This window comes from Eulemur rufifrons, chromosome 3 (assembly GCF_041146395.1).
Source record: "Eulemur rufifrons isolate Redbay chromosome 3, OSU_ERuf_1, whole genome shotgun sequence".
Lineage (NCBI taxonomy): Eukaryota > Metazoa > Chordata > Mammalia > Primates > Lemuridae > Eulemur > Eulemur rufifrons.
In genome coordinates this window covers 39,850,375-39,863,919 of record NC_090985.1, presented here as the reverse complement: position 1 = coordinate 39,863,919, position 13,545 = coordinate 39,850,375, and the positions used below count along the sequence as shown (strand labels likewise).

General features: G+C 42.3%; 1 protein-coding gene across 12 annotated transcripts in view; it reads right to left on the bottom strand.

The window, feature by feature from the left end:
- MTSS1 (MTSS I-BAR domain containing 1) overlaps nucleotides 1–13,545 on the bottom strand; it is a 155,237-nt gene that overhangs the window by 78,360 nt on the left and 63,332 nt on the right. The gene's annotated exons all lie outside the window — the stretch shown is intronic.

The window sequence follows — 13,545 nt, the reverse complement described above, 5'->3', positions numbered from 1 at the left end:
CATTCAGTAACCATAAGAGGACTTGAAACATTTTGTGGAATTTGTGTCTACCCCTTAAGTCATTTTTCTAAGAAAACATCTGGATAGATAAACTGGATGAAGTTATTTATATCATGTACAGATTCATTAAGCTATAAACATTTAGTGGGGGCTCACTATAAACTTGGCATTGATGGACCTTGGGGCCCAAATGTGGAGAGGGCACACCTGACCCAGAGAGCCTCTCGGGTTAGTGCATCAAAAATACATTTTTCAGTGTAAAGAAGAAAACAGAAGCTCCAATGCATGCAGGGTGGCTAGTACTGTCTTCACAATTGCCATCAACAGCAAAAATCTTAGGATAAAGTGAAATTGTTCTCCCAAGAACCCTAATGGTACTGATCTGAGAACACCTACAACAATGTTTTCACACTGGAGTTTCACAAGCTTAAAGCACAGCAGTATACCAAGGTTTTCTTTCTTTTGTTTCCTTTTAACTACTTTCTCCAAATCTCATTTTCTCAATTGAAGCTCAACATGATTTTCAATTTTAAGTCTAAATCTTTGACTTAAACTCTTTATCATAAGTATCCAGCAAACAAAAATGACCATAGCATCTTACTATTTTGAGTACCCTAAGCTCTTAATTAAAATATTTGTCCATGTTCCCAAACAGACAAAACTCTTGCCCAGTTTCCTTGGCCCTCAGCCTAAGAGGTGACAGCAATGACCTCTGCACTTTCAGGATAAAAAGGTCACTGACTCTCACCCTATTTCAAAGAGACTATGGTATCTTCAGGAGCTGCTAATACAATGAATTCTAGTTGTTTCTGCTATATTTTTCTCCTTCTCTCCACTATAAATACATCTATTTAGAAAAAAGTATTTAAAATGAAAAACACTTAAAATATACTTAATGGATAGTGAGGTTTTAAAAAATTGTATTTGATGCATTTTTTAAAGACAGTCCTGGGCCAGGCCATGTTGAAACCTCAACTTGTTGAGGCTCCTTTGGGAAGCCAGGAATCAATTTCCTCTGTGTTTTCTTGTCCCCAACCCGATGGAACATTATCAAGGCTGGGCTCACAGCCTTAGCCCCTCACCTCAAGATGCCAATCATCTTTAGTCAATTACATATACTCAACTGTTCACCATCTGGCGGACGTGTAATAATGAATATAGCCGCCACCTAATCAGCATTTCATTGTAAATAAATGATCAGATACTAGGAAATCATTAAAAAATCTTCTAAACATGTTTTCTTGGGTCACAAAGAATAACTGAGTCCTGAGATTTCTCAAATTATCTTTAATAAGACATCTCTTACACCTCTACGGATTTGTAAAAGCAAGTTAAGTCCATAGTTTCATAATTTATAAATTATGAAAGATCCCTCAATTACTGAGGAAATAGAATGCAATAATTTAGATGTGATTTCAGGGCCTCTCAAGTGCTTTAAAAGACTAAATGTCCATGAGTTTTAAGCCTTCTAGACAGAACAGAACCATCAGAGAGCTATCACCTACTACCAAGAAGAAAAAATTATATTACCTGGTTTTTATTAAATAAACATGTTATATAACCTATAGTTAATAGCTATTTTCCTAAGAAAATATCTTTGCCATTCTACAGACCTATAAATAGAAGAAATCTCTCTACATTTTCAAAAACTACCTCAAAGTACATTTTCATACTATTTGTTTTATGTATGTGTTATGTAATTCACATTTGGAGACACTTAGATTTAGAGGGTTTTGTAAAATAGGATTTTGGGGGAGAGCTTTACTAGACATCAAAGTTTCTTTTTCTTCTCCCAGCATTATTAAGGTATAATGGACAAATAAAAATTGTATATATTTAGAGTATACATTTTGATATATGTATACATTGTGAAATGATTAAATCAAGCAATTAACATATCCATCACCTCACATACTTATTTCTTTGTGGTGAGAACATTTAAGATCTAACCTCTTAGCAATTTTTAAGTATACAATACATTATTAACTATAGTCACCATGCTATATAATAAGTTCAGAACTTATTCATCCTAACTAAATCTTTGTATCTTTTAACCAACAATAATGTTTATCCTCAGTAAAGCATATTCTAATACACAAAAAAGGTGTGTATGTATGTGTGTGTAAGTGTTGAAATGTTACTATTACTTCTATACTCATTATCATGCTTTAACTGACTTCCAAATTATTAAGAGATAAATAATTTCTCACTTATTGTTACAGCTGGTCAGCTATAAGAAATAGTCAAGGCAATTCAAGTTTTTTGAAATACCTACATGACTATATAAACACATCTTTGACAACAGGACACAGGATCAAGGCACAAGGTTATATACACTTAAATCCAGAACTCTTCTGAAATCTGAGGATAAACGAGAGCTTCTGGAGTCACCTACAGGTTATATGGTTGTGTGGTCCAACCCATCACAAGTGCTGGGTCGTGTCCTTAGAGACCTCAGCCAATCTTGTGTTTCAGGAGTAGGAAGGTGAACAGTTTGCCTGCAGATTGATCCTCTTTCAGGGCTAGAATCCTATTTACGGTGGGTATGAACTATTAGATTCTCTATTAATGTCTGAAATCAGGAGGTGACAAGACTCATCCCATCCCAGCATTTCAAAGCCTTTTACAGAGGAAAGAACTGGTGCAAGAGAACACCAAAGAGCTATGGGAGATGCTCCAAAGATTTTGAGTTGATGTTTGGAAGCAGATGAGCGATCCAGTGAAAGGGTTTTACTATTACTATTCAGTTTTGTTTGTTTAAGTATCACAATACATCAACAATGGACTCTTTAGGTCAATTTTAACTGTAGCTCCCTTCTGTTATAAAAGATTTTGGTGGGCTACACAATGAAGAGTTGCTTAAGAAAACTTCATCTCCTCCAAGCAGCACTGGACCAACAATGAATGAATGACATCTCACCAACAGCTCACTTTGCCTTCCTCCCCGAACTCCTCAAGCCCACAAAGCAGCTCATCACAGCTCCTTAGCACGGTGACAAGACCAGCATTTAAAAGAGGAGCCCCATTTCCTAGAGATACATCACCTTGGAAAGGCTTGGGGTCTCCACACTAAAGCTGGTGGGAAGTACAGTAAGCCCAGGGATGTCCTGGCAGCTACCCTACTCCCTTACCTCAGGCTTAGGGAACAGGAGGCAAAAGCTGCCCTCACCTCAAGTAGCAGCCACCCCCAGATAGTGACCAGGGGATGTTTCAATGCAAGGTAAGTGAGATAAAGTGAGAATCTAAGGCCACAGGGGCTGCTGTGAAATGGACATCAAAAAGCCATCAGTATGCTGTGATGAAAATGCCATATTCATGCAACACCCGTGGGGTCCATGTCTGCATCCATCAAGTATTGTGGGGTGCACCCAGGGCTACCCTCAAGGAGCTTCTATAATATCCAGCCTCTACGAGTTGTCCCCCAAGCAAGAATGCATCATGATTTAATTTTCTCTGAAAAAATAGAGTTATCCCTTCTATCTTTTGTGGGCAACCTGCCACGCTTCATAAAGTTTCAGAAAATAACAGTAATAATAATAGTCATTTTCACTTAGATTAAACCCTAAATCAGGAGTTGGCAAACTATAGCCAGCAGGCCAAATCTGGCCCATTGCCTGTTTCTGTAAATAAAGTTTTATTGAAACACAGCCAGGACCATCTGTTTATCTATTATCCATGCCTGTTTTTGCTCTACAACAGCAGAGTTGAGTAGTTGTGGGAGACACTGCAGTCCATGAAGCCTAAAATATTTACTGTGTGGCCTTTTACAATAAAAGTTTTCCCTAAACAGTACAAAGCATTTAAAGCTCTAAGAAGGGGTAGGTATCTTATCAGCAGAAAGCAGCCCTTACCTAAACAGTCCCCTCGTGTGGAGCAGCAGAGTCAGGGGCACTGAGACGGGACCTGTTTCCTGACCAGCTTTCGTGACGATCACAGGACCCTGGCGAGCCTTAGCACCTTTGGCTATACTATTAGGGCATCAATACCTACTTCCCAAGGCTGTCATGGAGGTCAAACCAGATGGACTATACAAAAAGCCCCCAGCACCAGGCCTGGTATTCCTCAAGGTGTTCCATTAATGCTCATGACCCTACCAACCACTGTTACTCGAGTAAGAATGTAGTACTAAATGTGAATCACCGTGATACTCATCTTCAGTCACTCTGACCCCTATCGCCATGACCTTGAAAGGATGACAGACTCAGAGCACTACAAGCAAAAGAAAGGATGCAAGCCTCTCTCTTTGTTGAGTCAGAAAGGCAAACGGTCAGGATTTTATGTTCCTGTGCTTAGGGAAAAACACTGAACTGTCTCAGGTTAGAATCCTTCAATATCCGACTTAAGGCAGCCTCCTAGATATGGAGGAGTCCCAGAGCTGAGCCACTCAGAGTCCATCTCCCCACATTACGCCTTTAATCTTTCCAACAGACAAGTGACTGGTACGGGGTATCCCCAGACAGTGGCCAAACTACACACGGGCCAGCTAAAGCTTTGACAAGCTCATGTTTTGAAGGGCTGTGAAATCGCTCTCCCGTTGCTTCATGCTGATACGACACCCACACACTCTGGGTGTGACTCCAGTGAAAACCCAGCGCATTGACAAGAACCAAATCATCAGAATACGGTGCAGGCAGAAACCCAACACAACCAAGTCCTGAGAATGTGCGGGGCTGGGGGCAGCCACACCTCCTCACTACTCTCTCCTGTCCCCCCATTTTCTGACACCATCCTCTCTGACATTTGCAAACCAAAGCCATGCACAGCCTCTGATCACCCCAGCCTTCCCCTATACACGAACATTACATTGTCCTGCACCAGGACAACTGATCCTAAAAACCAAATCTCATGAGGTGGGCAGGGCAGGGTTTGGGTGCCAGTTTTACAGCTGGGGAAACTGAGGCTCCAAAAGGTAGTATAGCCTGGCAGCAAGGGTCAGAGCTATCTGACCTATCCACTGCTCCACAGCCATCCCCAGGGCCCAGTAAGTTCTTAGTAATTAACCAAACACTTGTGTTAACACTTGTATATGGCCTAGATTCAAATTCCAACCCCTCCACCTAGTGGCTATTGACCTTGGGACATCAATTTACCTCTCTGTGCCCAAGTTCATCATCTGTGACATGGAAATAATAACCTGCCTCATAGGGTTGTTGACAGGCCTAAATAAGCTAATGTATTAATATTTAAAGTACTTAGAACAGTGCTTGGCACAAGCCAACTGTTCATTAAATGTTGGCTTCTGTTATTTGCTGAGTCAAATCTACCTGACTTACACCGAAGTCTTTGGACCACTTCTGCCTTCTCGTTTGCACAGTCATTCCCCAAACACCCATTACAGCAATTTTTAAAATATGACCTAAGAAAGGCCACCTCCTAGGATGTCAGTATTAAAGCCCCAGGCAACAACGGCCTTTTTCAAAAAGACATCTGGCTTCAGCTGATAACATGCCACAAAGCAAGCTGATAGCACCAGTCGGTCACATGTGGCAGTCTAAAACAAGAACTTGAGCATGGCATGCCACTCAGAGAGCATTTCTCCAACACACACATAGCACAATCACGGAAATTGTCCTGAACTGCTCTACCCACCTCTAGCTACCAAATACAGTCTACGTGGACCTTGTTTGCCATCAGTTACCGCAGCTGGGAACATGTTCGATTAAAAACATTTCCCCAGAGTTTGGTCCTCTGAATAAAGGCTAGGGACAATTCCAGACTGCAGAAGGGCCCCTCCCCCAAACCACAGGCCAGATAAAGAACAATGTGAAAGGCTTCCCAAGAAAAGCAGTTATTTCAGCTGTTCTGGGACGTGAGTCTCCGCCCAGCCAACACCCAGCAGGAAAAAACTTGCTAAGTCATCTGAGGGGCTCAGAGGCAGGAAAATGAGTTGAGCCTGGGTCACCATGATCCTGGGATTAAGGGACCCAGTGACGTCCTATCTGTTGGGTTCATCCTCTCCTATCTCAGAGCTGCCACGCACACCCTCTCAGAGGAAGACCTCCTTCTGTGGTCTCCCGGAACCCCAGGCTTCCTTGGAGGCAGGGGTAGGCCATTCCTTGTCTGTCACAGAGCCTCATTTTGTCCATTTCATTCTCTCTAAAGGGTTCTACTCTTCAACTTCAAAACTCAGTTCCACAGTCACCTCCCCCTAGAGCCCTTTTCCTGGCTAGTTTCACCCATTCCAACCATCCCAGGGATTCCCTTCTCCCAATCCTCCCTCCCTGTCCCCTCAGAATCATGAACTCTTTAATAATTGGGTGAGACCCAGCAAACACCTATTCCAACTGCTTAGCCAGGAATTTCTCCCACACGTTAACGATGCCCAATAGAAACACAACGTAAGCCATGATGTAAGCCACGAGTCATTTTAAAATTTCTAATGGCCACATTCATGTAAAAAGAAACAGGTAAAAAGACTTTTAATAATATATTTTACTTAATCCAATATATGCACAGTATTGCCACTTCCATATGAAACCAACATAAAAATTAATGAGACATTTTAATTCTTTTTTCATACTAAGTTTTTGAAATCCAGTGTGTCTTTTCTACTGGAAAATACATCTCCATTTGGACCAGTCACATTTTGAGGGTTCAATGGCCATATGTAGCCAGTGGCTCCAGAATAGGACAGGGCAATTCTATACCACTGTCTGTGCGAATTCTTACAGTGCCTTCGAACAATATACAGGAAAAACACCGTTCCTTCCTACGACGACAGCACGTTAGTGTATCAGTTAGCCAAGGCTCAGAAACAGAACGAACGCGGGAGCAGCATCTCCCTGTTCTCACCAGAACAGGATCTCTAGGACTCGAGAGATTTCAACTCGACAGACGGGGAGACCGAGACCCAGAAAACTCAGGCAAATTATCTGAAGTCACGCAGATAAGCAGTAGCAGAGGAAGGCCTGAAATCTAGATGTCCACTTGGGGCTTCTCCAAACATGAAATATCTCACACGCACACACAACCAGATTTCTATCTGTAGCCAGCGCCTAATGTAAGACAAAGACTGTTATGGAAAGCACAACTCTGCTTCCTCCAAATAAATATGTCCCAAATTTCTGAGATCTAGAAATTCAGCAGAGTCTCACCAGTTCAGTCTAATGTTCCCCCTCCCATCCTTAACTGGGATAAGAGGAATAGCACAAGCAAATAAAAAGAAGGAAGATACACAGGCATGCCAAAGCATGCCTCTTAATTAGGAGTAAAGTGCAAAATTTGCAGCATTTCTCTACTCTAGAGGTCTTGAAGACATACCCACCCCTCCTTCCACTGCCAATGGACACACGTTAAGACAGGCAACCTTTGTGGCTTTCAAAAATGGACAGTACCTGTAAGAACAGCCATCAAGAGTGCTTCTAAAGAGTGATCCCATTCAGTCTGCTTTGATGACTATCGACCTGAAACACTCGAAGTCCTTCCCCCACCTGTGATAGGTAACTGTCACCTCTGTGATCTCATTCACACTGTGACTAACAGCAGCAAATTCTCTGCCTCACCTTGGCCACCTGTATTCCGAGTTCTCTGTCTACTGCAAGGCAACTTTCAAAAGCAGTTAACTGATTTAAACCCCAAACATATTCAGTTCTCTGCCCAGACACATGGGAGCTGGCCTATATCTGGAATGCCCGGAGAGAGCACAGGTACTAGGCACATGGGAGAGGAATTAGGGAAGGAATTCAGAAAGATGGACCTGATAGGAAAGTCCAGACCAACCAATTCCTGTGCCAACAAGAGGGAAGCCCAGCGGCCCTCTGTGGGATGACAGCACAGAAGGTCATCAGCTCAAAGCTATGCCTAAATGCCAATGTGCAGTTTAGTCCACTATTTGAAACAAAATAGTTGGCTAACAACTTTCCATATGCTATGTCTTCTGTAACTTTTGATTCATTACAACTATGCTGGTCCATCACTAGGGAGAAGGTCGTATGTGCTATTTTATAAAAAAGAAAAACAGGTCTTCATAACATTTATGTTGCATAAAAATATCCCCCTCTCCTCCTAGGATATACAACACGTGTGACTTTCTTTGAGGATGCTGAAGTCAACAGAACCACCAGACATAACTTGCACTTAAAGGATGCTGAAAACTCAGGGAACTTTAACTCACTGACCCCCTCCAGGCCCATCAGCAAGGAGCTACACATCCCAGCTGCAGGAAAAGGCCTCCTTCCTAACAAAGGTTCTGGGGCAGAACAGCAACTTCCCAGGTTATGTACATTGCAGAGCTTTCACTGGGCAGATGCCTCTGGAAATATCTTATTGCTACCCCAAAAGAGGGTAATGAGGTATATCATGATCGTAGCTGGTCTGCAGCTGCTGGAGGGGCAAGTTCCTTAGGCCTCAACTCAAAAGAAAGGAGGTTGGGCCAGAAGGCTGAGGACAGTTGCCGATGAAATCCTGAGGATGAGAATCTTTGCTAAATGAATTACTAACCTATAGTTAAATGTTTCACCCTCTTCTCCCACCCAATTTTCATTTTAATGAAACACATCATTAGCAAATAAAGAATTCACTGTTATGAGAACCACCACAGAAGCAAATGTTCCCACCTACTCTCACTCAGTCTCTGCCACTTGTCACAGTGAGAGTACTTTCTGTAAATGGGACGCACATTAGTGAATTCTACAGCAGGGAAGTTCCTCCCTCCCCACAGATCAGGAGAAATAATAAATAAAAACACTGGAGAATTTTAAGAAAAACAAGGGTTTCATCAAGTATATATATTCAAAGGTTCATATTAAACCACATGAAATATATTCTTATACCAAGCACACCAGCAAGTCAAGAATACTAGCTCAATCACTACGAGAAGTGACCTTGGCCAGGTGGGTACCTTTCCCGATCTCAGCCGCCGTACTCACAAAGGAAGACCATACTTCACGTGACTATTCTTTGACAAGCATAACGTAATAGACCTATTAGTAAATGTCACAACATGAACAGCTCTTTATGATTTACTTACACTGCTCTTCAACCTTATGAAGTATCTTCTGTCTGATTTAGAAAAGAGCCACCTGAGACTCAGATAACTTTCGTCACTTGCTTGAGGCCACAAAGTTAGACAGTAACACAACAGGCATTGGGCTCTAGCTTTCCAACCTTCTAACATTTTAATAATACTGCTTAAATGTCAATGAGGCACTCTATTCTTAATCATAAAACCCCTGTCCAAGTGAAACGCTACTCCATCCTCCCTTCTCTGCTCACCAGCCCCATGAACAGCAGAATGTGGATTAGAAAATGATGCACACATGAGAGTTATGATAACCGCAGCCACTCTCCTGCCCTCCACTGTTAACTGCTGACAGGCCTCAGCCCCGGGCTTGGGCACCTGCCGGGCGGGCCTGTGGAGCCCTGCCAGGCACACACACACCTGACCCTGTCTGCTGACCCTCCCAGGGAAGCGTTTGTTCTTAAAGTCATTGCAAATGGTTTCAAAAAAAAAAAAAAAAAAGCAAAAAAACATGTTAGATGCCCACTCTGCTGCAACAGCCAGCTGGACAAAGAGACACCCTTGGACATCTCGGGTGTAGACTTCCCCTTGCTGGGCCTGGAAATACACGGGATTCCCAAGAGCACAGAGAGCCAGATATGCCCTTCCTCATCTCAGCAGGATAGGGAGGGGGCTCTACATAGGTGAGAGCAATCAGTCCCTACAACTCAACAAATATTCATCTGGCACCATGTGCCAGACATGGACTCGCTTTGCAAAAGTCAGAGATGAAGATGCAAGCTTTCAGCCTTCAAAGAATTTACCACTAGTTGCTTGGGAGATAAATATTCCTACAGCCACCCAGAATCCAATTTGGAGAGTGATATGTGCTATGATATTGGCACATATATAGCACTGTGGGGCCACTGAAACCCAAGCAAAAGGCTACCTACTGCTGATTGGGGAAGGAGGACAGGAAGACTTGAGAGAAAGGGTAGCATCTCAGCTGGTCCTCGAAGTATGAGACAGAAATCAGAGGGATCAGCCTTCCAGGAGAGAAAATATGGGCAAAGGCAATAAATAGTGTGTGCTAGGCCAGTGTGCCCAGAGTTTAGGGGAACGGTCAGAAGCTAGAAAGGTGTGCTTGTAAGAAATGGTGAGATGCTTAAAAAAAACCAAAACACTGTTTAGAAGGTTGTACTTCATTCTGCAGGCAGAAGTGAACTAGATCTTTGAACCTGGAATGATATAATCAGGGGGAGAAAAAACTAACGTGTCTTGAGCAACATGACTGTGTTAAGCCCTTTCCATATTACTGCATTTTCTCATCTCATCGACCTTAAGAGATAGACCCCCCATTTCCCGGGAGAAGAAACTCAAACTAAGTGAGTTCATTACCTTGCCCAGTGTTACACAACTTCAGTGGTGGGGCTAGAATACTTGAACTCAAAACCAACCAACTCTTTCCTTTAGGAAGAGAAAACTGGCTATGAGATAAAGGCTAGGCTGGCAAGGAAGACAAGCACAAAGCTAGGGAATGTGGCTTGCAAAACAAAGTTCTTAAATGAGCTAAATGAGCTCAAATCTGTTCACAGGAGGAAAACAAGTACACGAAGGTGTCAAGGCATTTGAGCAAGAAGTGTGAATCATGAAGAAGCAGACCTGAGTCTCTCTAAATTGCTACCAAAACAACAATGAGTCAGGGCCTTTTTTTATGAAAATGGAACTGCTCATTCAGAGCCACCCCTGAAATGTTCTAACTGCAGGCAATGTGGGACAGAGGAAGGTGTGAAATGACACAGCGAGGACATAACCAGTCAAGTCCAGAATGCAGAAAATTCTACAGGACAAATGATCCAGTAAATGGCATTTTTTTAAAAGGTAGAGGGCTGTTATAGATTAGATTAAAGAAAAATTAAGGGAACATATCAACAAATGCAATGACAGGATTCAAACAAACCAACGTAAAAGGCATTTGGGTCAACTGGGGAAAACCGAATATGGACTAATGATGCTAACAAATCACTTAATTTTATTATAAGTGGTAACAGTATCGTGGTCATGGGTTGGTTTTGTTGGTTTTGTTTTTAGGCCTAATCTATTAGTGGTACATGCATAAGAGTATGTGGGGGAAATAATAAAATGCCTGCACTTTGCTTTAAAATACTTCAGCACACAGAATGGGGCGGGGGGCATGTGTTTGAACATAAGAATAGCAGAAAGTGGGTGGTTGTTGAAGGTAGGCAAAAGTGGGGGTTCATCATAGTATTCTGTCTCCTTTTGTGTGTGTTTAATATTTTCTATAATGAGGTTTAAAAAATAAAGCCACAAAAAGTGGAATAGAAAGATTTTTTTCCTTTTTCTCAACACGTGTTGTTAAAGGCAGAGTCAGCAAAAAAAAGAGAGAGAGGAGTGAGAGAGGACAGGCATTTCTAAGCCTCAGATGGGTGTGCACAGCAGTTACTTTCCTCCGCACTGAGCAAAAACAGAGGGTAAGACATGAGGGTCCAGCAGTGACACCGTGCCAAAAAGGGTTCCGAGTGTCACCCCCAAGCCTACTGCACATGCATCGTGGGCAAGGGCAGGTCGCATGGCCCTTCCCAAGTCCAAATTTAACGAGGAGACGGGGCCTTCTGATGACACACAGGACCCCTAGGCACCTACCTCCCTACACAAAGCATGAGACTCTTAGCTCAAAAGCCCACCTGGTTAGCTCACTATTGACCCTTTTCGAGTTGTCACATTACAGCAAGCACTATGAAATGGAGTCCCTCTACACCTGCTATGGAGTCAGTGTTTGTGTCCTCCCCCAAAATTCATATGTTGAAGTCCTACTCCCTAATGTGATTGGTGCTTATAGGTAGGCCTGTGGGAGGTAATTCAGTCCTGAGGGTGGAGCTCTCATGAATGGGATCGGTGCCCTTGTAAGAAAAGACACAAGAATGATCATCTTTCTCTCTCCCAGGTGAGGATATAGCAAGAAAGCAGCCAGCTACAAACCAGGAAGAGCACCCTCACCAGGAACCAAATGATCCAGCACCCTGATCTTGGACTTCCAGTCTACAGAACTGTGAGAAATAAATCTCTGTTGTTTAAGCCACCAAATCCACAGTTTTCAGTTATAGCAACCTGAACTAAGATATCATCTTTGCATTATTTCCAATGAATCTGAACAAACCCCCACGATTTTGAACTGTTTTACATGATGATCATAACCACCCAACTGGACTCTGATAAGCAGTTTTCTCTACCATTGATAAGCAATTCCTTCCCAATTGATAAAGCAATTCCTTTACAAGAGCTTAACACTAGTTAAGAACCTGAGATATAACTAGACTCATGGATGATCACATGAAATGAATAATGCATGATGAAAATTAACCTTTCTGCCCTGTTTAGAAGAGTTATTTCTGACAGTGAGGGTACTTTAAATAAATAATAATAGCTAAATGGTATCAATTGCCACAATAATTTAAGAGCTCAAATTCTGTGTAACTGAGACCTATCATTTATTAAGTTTTCCCCCATGATGTAATTTCAGTGACTTGCATCTCAGGAATCATGTATGTATATGTATGTATGTGTTTGTGTGTATAAATATATATCACACACACATATCGTGCCTTTAGTTGATAATATTAAGAAAGCTGTAATTTAAATAAAGTGAAACACTTGGATTGCAATGCATGGACGGCCTCTCTAGGCTTATTCCAGAAAAACTACCTAAAAATCACATGGAGCTGCTAAGCTCATTTCTCAGGAGATTAAAGGCTAAGAATTATGATTTGGTTCCTAGTGGCAAACAGGAAACACATTTAATCTGTATTGGTCCCACCGGTTAAATGTTCAAGTCCACAGAAATTCTTGGGAGAAAACAGACCAGGTGCAATTGTCGTAGCACCAAAGGGGACCATGTGAAGTACCTGGCCATCATCCTGGATTCTCTTCCTAAGTACACTGATGGGACAATGGGCCGCTCCACTCCCACCTGGGTAACATGAAAACATTAATGAAAGGAGCAGACATTTCTATGAGGATCAACTAAGTCAACTTCAGGCTCCCCAACACAGAATTAAATGAGAGTCCAAATAAAAGAACTAAACAAAAATAAATACAGGCACACAGCATTGTAAGGAATCATCTCTCTTCCTTATCCTTTCTCCTTCTGTGAAACCAGACCTTGTGATTCATTTCCCATGGAACTTGAACAACAACAGCCACAGAGGTATTAGAAGCAGTCTCTATTTTCATACACTCAAAGGTACCACACCCCAGAAATGCAGCAGGTGGGATGGCCACTCCGACCAGGTGACTCTGAAAGCCACACAGTTGTCCAAAGGTCATCCTCGGACTTCAAGACAGTATACATGTGTACATTTCAGAAAAGAACTTTCAAAAGCCCTTCTCTGGCTGTGAGCTCAGTTGTGGGAGATGAAAAAGCACTCGGCAGTCTAGAGTTGGGTCTCAGAAGAGCACAACCAACCACTTGAGTGATCTGGAATAGGCTGTACCCCTGACACAGGAGAAATAGGAGGGAGCAGCATTTTATCCGAAAGTAAGACAACAAGGGAGGGACAGGCAAGGAACCAATGACACCAGTTTATAAT